Source organism: Vitis vinifera, chromosome 2, assembly GCF_030704535.1.
Source record: "Vitis vinifera cultivar Pinot Noir 40024 chromosome 2, ASM3070453v1".
Taxonomy (NCBI): domain Eukaryota; kingdom Viridiplantae; phylum Streptophyta; class Magnoliopsida; order Vitales; family Vitaceae; genus Vitis; species Vitis vinifera.
This window is the reverse complement of record NC_081806.1, coordinates 13,197,856-13,205,380: the sequence shown is the minus strand read 5'-3', so window position 1 is coordinate 13,205,380 and position 7,525 is coordinate 13,197,856.

Here is a 7,525-nt window from a genome sequence, read left to right as displayed (position 1 = left end):
TGTAGCCCCGATTTTGAGTTGAAGTTAATGTCGCTGCCATGCTCTCTGCACAACCTTGATTCAATTGGTTATAACTCTCTCGTTTCAATTCCGAAATATGATCCATTTGAAGCGTTGGATTCATGATTTCCTAGGCTCCAAAACCATAAGTGGTTTGACCCAAGAAAATCATGGGATGTCATTCCAATTTTAAGTTAAAAATGACAAAACTATGTTGCCAATGATCTAAAATCAAGAACTTCCAAGATTCTTTCTTTTCCCTTAAATCACCATAGGAACTCATGAAAGAAACTCCAAGAAGCCTTCTTTTCTCTTTTCCAACAAGGGAATGTGCGCGAACACTCTGTGATGCTTTACACTACTTCCATACTCTCCATAGGTTACAAAGAATGATAAATAAATAAAAAATGAATTTTTACAACAAAATCCTATACTCCAAAGTTTTAGAGTTTACATATCATTCTAAGATAAAAGTGGGATTTTTACAAAATAACAAAAATCATATGCCTCTTATGAGGCTTACAACCCATATAGGAAAAGTAAACAACAATCTAAATAATTATTACATCCCAATAAAAGCAATCACAATTATAACCATCATATTATAATAAGATCATAATAAAGAACGCACATTAATTATCCTTGGGGCCATGGGATAAACAAAAACCCTGCAAAACCAATTTAACACACCCTACAATGGTTCTAGCACGATTACTAACCTATGGCTCTTATACCAGGATGGGAAAAACCCGAATCTCTCTATTTCCCAAGTCCGAATCGGGTTAGGAACATGCATAACTATCCTACGCTTTTTCTAAATCCTATGCACAACGGAAAAATAACATTTTTATACTTTAAAAGGATTCAAAAAGTTCTTACAAACCATACCATATATTTGGATGTTCTCGAATCAAATCCACATGGTGAAGATGAAGATCGAAATCGTAAAAGTCTCATAAACCCAAAGTCTTCTTCTTGATGACTTGAACCTTGATCTTAGCACACTTCTGGTAGGGGGGAGAAGAGGGTGGAGACAATGGCTCTCTATCTCTCTAGATGGTGGAAGACAAAAGCTATGGAAACTCTAACCCCAATGGGGTATTTACAGGGTTCCTATATGGGCTTAAGTAGCTTGAGCCCACATGGGCTTAGGTCACTTAATTTAGCCCAAATGGGTTCTAATTGATTAATTAACTAAACTTTAGTATCCTATGTAAATAACAATGAGACAACAAGTGATCATGTCCTTGACCTACTATTCATTGTGTTCGGTTTCCCTATGAACTGGTATTTATAGTTTAATAAAGTGAAAGCTATCAACCTTTCAAGACTACCTCTACTATCCTTAAGTTATAGATCCTCCTATTGTGTGTTCAATTGATATATCTTAGCTCTCAAAGAACCTATGTCAAGTTCCACTTAAGGAACTACTATGGCCATAGTTTCCATGAACACACCTCCTTAGGATCACCCAAAGGGACACACTGTCTCAATCCCAAGAGATATCATGGTGCATCTATTGAGAATACCTATTGCTACCGACTTCCATCAACAATGACCCAATCCATAAGGAATATATAATCAACTTATGGTCTCACCCGTAAGACAAAGTCATTGCTAACTTTAGCACAAGTTCAATATTCTCTCAAGTTTGACAGACAACACAATGAAGCAACTTAGTGAGGTCATGACTCCTTGATAGCCTTAAGTTATAACTCACCATAGGCATTGTCCAATGTGCAACCATACATACTAGTGCACTCATTATGGAAACCCATCCCAAAAGCCAAGACCAGCCATCCCTCTAAATAGGAGGTGGTGCACTACAACCTTTCATGGGTTGCCTAGGCTCATGACCCGACTATGAACAAGTCATCTATTTGCAAGGAACCCATGACTTAGATCTTCTATGCAACTGCCAATGCACCTAAGTCACGTATAATGAAAAAGGTGTAGACAAGAATGTTCATAAAGTATAATACATTGAATAAGGATAGATAAAAGTGAAATTGGAACATCATTAAATAAATAATGAATTCCAAATTTATTACATCATGTCATACTTTTAAGGGCTCTATCCTAACAAGAAGGCCCCAATTCTTTACTGTTGATTTATTAGGTTTTATTTAACTTCTATTATCATTGGTTGATTTGCATACATCTATATTCCTCTCAAGCTTTGCTTTGTACCTTGGTATCACTACATAAATATGTTCTTTTTCATGATTTCACAAGCCATCAAGCAAAACCTCCAACTATCCTATTTTTCTTTCACGACATTATTTTATCTCTCATACCATTTTACCTTTGGTATAGTTTTCTATATGTGTGTAGGTTACAAGGTTAGAAGATAAGTACTAAAAAGTGATGCAAAGCATTCCCTTAGTTTAGTTTTAATTGAGTATTAATGTGTGTTATGTAAACTCCAATATGAGAGTTTAGGTTGGTTTATGTAATGATATTTTGTCACAAAATTTCCAAAGGGGGAGATTTTTAGGACATTGAGTCTTGTTTATATGTTGGAAATTTTGTTCCTTGTAATGTTTGTCCATAGAAGTCTTTTTAGATAATGAATTGATTTCCATTAAAGATCAAGGGTTCGTGTTCGTCTAACCAGGAAGTCACAAGTATGTTTAAAAAGGTTTTGCTTGTGACATATTAGGCTCTTTTGAGGTATAAAAAGGTTCAATATCATTTTTAGACTTAAAATGTATTAAAATGTTTTTTCAAAAGAAGTAGGGGTTGCTCAAGCGATTAAGCTCACTCAAGTAGACCACTTAAGTGATGTAAGTCCGCTCAAGCACACTTGATAGTCCTACCTAGTTTAGAAACGAATTTTGAATTAATTTCACTCAAACTCTATCTAGAAACTTAAGATACTGAAATTCTTTGTGGTATTCACCTATAAATACCTCATTATAACCCCTTAAGGGTTAGAGATCTTGGAGATTGGAGATATATTGTTGAAAGACCTTTCATTCCTTAAATACAATCTCTTTAAGAAAGCTTAAAGTGTCATGCTATTTCTGATCTCTCATCCAAGGATTTGATATTCGAATATTGGGTTGAAGACCATCATCCCTTTAGAGTGGTTGAAGGATTTATTAGGGAGCAACATGAAGTTGTTGCGTCGTGGACGTGAATCAAGTTGTACGTACTGGAGAGTAAGTCCTTAGAGTAAAGAGACTAGGTAAATCTATTTAACTTGATTTTGAATAGTGGATATCTAAGCTTTGTAAGAATCCACATTTATGTTATACCATTGATTTGATGCCACTATAATAGGGATTGGTTTATTTTTGTCAAAGTTATATGTGCCTTTTTGACTCGTAGATGGTTAATAGATGAAATTTGCTTTAATTTTAAAAGAAAATGAATTTAAATCTATAAAGATATTTGGTTAAATTAATATAAAGTCTACAATAATTTTCATAAAAATAAAAATTTTTACTAATAATTTCACATCAATAAAAAATAAAAATATACTATAAATTTTTTTGTGATATGATAAATAATTCCATTTGTAAGTTATAAGAAACCAAAGAAAAGTCTTATAAATATTGTCACCCACTATGGACAACATTTTGTATGCATCCCTACTTCATGGAAAGATTTAGACTATGAGAAAAGTATTCCTTTGAGAAAATTGGTTTCTATTTATTAAGATTTGGAGTCTTTATTTAATTTTAAAGTAAAAATAAAATAAGAAATAAAATCATATGTGACTTCATAAAGTAATAAACAAGTGTATTAATGAAAAATAGATCTAAGAGTTAGCATACTTAATGAAAAGGTTCAGGAGTACTTTGTTAAACGATGAATAACTATGGTCTTTACTAAACAAGTAATTTTTTTTTTTCATATTTTATTAATTTATTGATGAATACCAAAAGTAGTGACACTCAAATAATAGACAAAAGATGTATATGATAACATGATGAAGGTCGAGATATACACGCATGGAAAAAAATCAAAGAAATGACAATATGAACCATCATGAACCTAATGAAATTCAAATTCAAATTTGGTTTCAAAACTAAAAATATGCAAACAAGGCCCAAAAAATTGACCTAAGGTTGGCTAGGATATTGTGGATGAATTGCACTGAAATCAACACTAGGGGCTAAAGTGTCAAAATTTTAAATCCGTAGAGAGGTCGATACCACAAAGTGGAGTATCAAATTATGCATTGACACGATTTGAAACCTTAATGTGGATCCTTTTGTTGATTTCATTTTGATATTAAATTGTGAACAATAGAGAAAATCAATTATTGAGAGACAACCTCAAATTTGATATGAAATTATATAACAAAGTATCACATTGAGATCTGGCAAACCCAAGGAAAAGGATAGTGATTGTAATATATTTCCCCTAAAAATTTATTTACATATTTAGGATCTTATCGTTTCTAAGGCTTTTCAAAAGGTAACACCATATAAAAATGATATCAAACCTTATTTTAATATGCTTTGCTCTCAGTTATAATTTAATTATCTCATATAAGAGTATAGATAAGATGACGCTTTAGGTTATGTACCTTGTACGCTAACTTCGTATCCTGAATTTTAACCTAAGTATGAGAAATTTGATAGTTTTGAAAATTTCCTAATTTAAAAAAAAAACAAATTGTATTTCTTGCTTTCAATTTAGTATATCTAAATTGAAAAATGACATTTTCCTACTTTTGAGTATATATATACTTTTTTTTTATATATATAATTTCCTCAAAACTTTTCATTTTATAATTAAAATTGAAAAAAAAAAATTGATTTACATGAAATTAATTTTTGGAGTATTTGTATTGAATTAATATATATGGGGCAATTCATTACTTATGCTATAAACTTGAAGTAAGTGGAAAAATAAGTAAATGTAAGACGTGGATATTTACTTAAATAATTACAAGGTAAACAACTAAGCTAGTTGAGTAACATATATGTGGTTTGTGTATGATGAGTTCTATGTGCTCTTGAGAGTAATGTGTGCTAAGGTTAGGCATGATTGTAGTACAACAAATTTACTGTCAAGGAGGCAAATGTAATTTTAAAAAGAAATAAAATAAAATAAATGGAAATAGAATGATCATTTTCCATTAAAAACCTAATTATAAATAGCTTATTCATGATTTTTCTATACAAAAATCCCTAGAAAGAGAATGTACGGTTTTGGAGAACAATCTTTCTAGGTAAGATCTAAATTTTGTAAATAGTATTTTAGTTTCATTAAATAGTTTTAAATAATTTGAATGTTCATTTAAAAATCAAAATCTAGACTAGATGTTGTTTGAATTATTTTTTTTATTTATAAAGAATAGAAATATATATACAAAAGTGGACTTATTCATGGAGACAATAAAATTACAAATATTCAAATGATTAGATCCATGTATATATATATAAAGAAAATTGGAAATCCTCTAATAAATAAACCGAAAAGAAGATAAGGACAACTAGTTAAATGATTAACTTCGCTGTGGGATGGAAGAATGAGACTAGGGTCTAAGGCTTGGCCTTGGTTCGTAATATGAAAATAGAATGGCTACATGCTGCATGGGATACAAGAATTTAAATGTCGAGTTCCTGCTTGATTTTGTGCAAAAAGAGAATATGCAAAATATGTTATAAAGAGTGCATCTTGTATTAAACTTCGTAACTATTAGTTAACAAAATATGTTTTGTTTCACAAAAGAAACTTGTACTACATTAATTTACATATACCAAAATCCCATGGTTCACTACGGGTAGCCCATACTACAAGTGTACCTAACAAATATATATATTACATCATTCCTAAAAAAAGATTTGGTCTTTAATACAAAGGCAAAGCCTCAAAACACTATCAATGCGAGCAAACAACATCCAATCATAGTAAAGCAATACTCAAGCATTATTTCCCACATAGGTCTTCTGACCTACATTTAAAGATGGAAGGGATAGGGTGAGTTCACAACTCAGTAGGAAAGTTTATAACCATCCTAAGCATACCCTTAAAAACTTTGAATTAAACATGTAATAGCATGCATGATAAACATTTTATAACCATTAACAAATATGCAATCATGTCAAACATGTATGCATGTGTTTGCTGGTTTCATCTTTACTTCACCTTGTCTATCCTTTCACGACTGATAAACTGTTCACCCCCACCAATCTATATATCATATATCAATGCTCCACAAGATACATGATCAATATAATAATGACTATTTTGGGACATCACCAAAGGGCAAGTCATACCCCGTGCCTTTTGGGACTCATACCCAAGGGCAGGACCAACCCTGTGTCTTTAGGGACAAAAACCCAAGGGTAGGACCAACCCCATACACCCACATCGGAGTGTCTTCCTCGAGGGCTTTAGGGACTTTCACCCAAGGACCCGCGATCCCACATAAATAATATATCAAAGGATAATGCCTATAGCATCGCACAAATACTTCCCACCAATCAATTCTTTGAATATCATATGTGATTATTCCATATCCTTTTGTCAATGCAACTACACCATGAACCACTTCCACAACACAGAACCATGAATCTTCATATCACCAATCTCAATGTAACATTTCAACACAATAAACCGAGATGCAATGACACATTAAAACATTTTATGAAATCATAGAAATGACATGAAATTTCCAATAAATCTTTCAAGGAAAGAAATCAGATACACCATGGGTTAGCATAAAATTCCCTACCTTACACAAACTTTTCTTCTATGATTCTTCTATGTAGGTGATCTTTAACTATTACAAGGAATTGAAATGAAACACATAATTTAGACTTCCTAATGATGAAAATTTATACAATTTACTGTTGCTAATTTTTAATTCTAATGTTCTATAATCTACATGCCTACAGGATTTTAAATCAAATTTGAATTGAATTAAACAATATTTATAATGCATATTAATATTCTCTAATTAATTACCAAACACTAATTGTTATGATTTTCTTAAAGCCTAACCCATTAACAAAATCCCAAGGGTCCAAATAACCTAATTAATCACATGTTTACTAATCTATTTTTCCATTAAACCAAATTAAACAAAGATTTATGCTGATCTTACCATTAATAAAATATTTAAGCTAAAATACTTTAATCCTTAATTAATTTTTATTTTTAACTAAAACATGTTTATAGCTAATTACACTCAACTTTTACAAAAATTTTACCATTAATTTGTTTCAATACACCATTAGGAACAAAAATGAACCGAAATTACTAAATTAAACAACTTGCTTACCTCAAATCTACATTTTTTCTCTCTAGATCCTCTCTCTAACCCAAGTTGTTGTAGGTAAAATGGTGCAAAATGAGTTGCATGCCCTTATATAGGGCTCTCCATGCAGCCAAGTAGAAGGTGGCAGGCCACATGGCAGCCACCAACCCACCCAAGTAGGAGGTGGCAGGCCACTTGGCTGCCACTGACTCCAACTTCCCAATTTTGCACTTTAGTATTTCAGGTTATCAAAAATTAAACCCATAATTACCCATTAGTCCTTTAGGTTTTCATAATTATAAT